This window comes from Giraffa tippelskirchi, chromosome 3, assembly GCF_054371585.1.
Source record: "Giraffa tippelskirchi isolate mGirTip1 chromosome 3, T2T-mGirTip1v1.2.pri, whole genome shotgun sequence".
Classification (NCBI taxonomy): Eukaryota; Metazoa; Chordata; class Mammalia; order Artiodactyla; family Giraffidae; genus Giraffa; species Giraffa tippelskirchi.
The window spans coordinates 186,044,558-186,045,520 of NC_137277.1; the positions used below are offsets into that span (position 1 = coordinate 186,044,558).

The 963-nt window shown below is 44.9% G+C and overlaps 1 non-coding gene across 1 annotated transcript; it reads left to right on the forward strand.

Annotated features, from left to right (window-relative positions):
* Positions 1–534: 534 nt before the first annotated feature.
* TRNAD-GUC (transfer RNA aspartic acid (anticodon GUC)) lies at positions 535–607 on the forward strand. Its single transcript has one exon. It is a non-coding gene; the product is annotated as a tRNA-Asp (tRNA).
* The last annotated feature ends 356 nt before the right edge of the window (positions 608–963 follow it).

Below are 963 nucleotides of genomic sequence, written 5' to 3' on the forward strand. Positions count from 1 at the left end.
TTCAGTGGTTAAGAATCCACCTGCCGATGTAGAGGACATGAGTTCGATTCCTGGTCAGGGAACTAAGATCATGCCATGGGACAACTAAGGCCATGCGCCACAACTACTGAACTTGCACTCTGGAGCCTGCGTGCTGCAACTCCTAAAGCCTGCATGCCCTAGAGCCCGTGCTCTGCAACAAGAGAAGCCGCCACAATGAGAAGCCCACGCACCACAACTAGAGATGAGCGCCCGTCAGTGCAACTAGAGAAAGCCTGTGGGCAGCAATGAAGACCCCGTGCAGCCAAAAATAAATAAATAAAAATTTAAAAAATGATCATAGGTATGTGGGTTCAATATTTTTATAGATTTATATTCCATTTAAAGTTATTATGAGGGGGCACTTCCCTGGGGGTCCAGTGGCTAAGACTCTGCACTCCCAATGCAGGGGGCCCAGGCTCGATCCCTGGTCAGGGATCTAGATCCCACACACCACAGCTAAGACTCAGTGCAGTCAAATAAGTAAATAACTTTTTTTAAGTTATTACAGGGAGTTCCCTGGTGGTCCAGTGGTTAGGACTCTGAGCTGTCACTGCAGAGGGCCCTGGTTCAATCCCTGGTTGGGGAACTAAAATCCCACAAGACAAACAAAAAGTTATTACAAAATGTGGCTATATTTCCCTGTGCTATATATTTTATAAAAATATATCCTTGTTGCTTATTTGTTTCATCCTTTTCTTAAAAGTGGTCCCAGGGTGGGGTTCAGGACACACTGCTCCCAAATATGGCACCTTGGTACACTGAATATTTTAAGCTGAAGGATTTGAGAAAATACAGGAAGCAGGAAGGTCATTCTGACCTCCTTCTCTAACCCTTCTTCCCTGAAAGATTCTCCCATAAAACCCTCAATAAGATGTGCCATCTCTCTACCCAGAGGAAAGGAGAATCCTTATCTCTGAAGAAAAAGGGATGCAAAGAAGAATC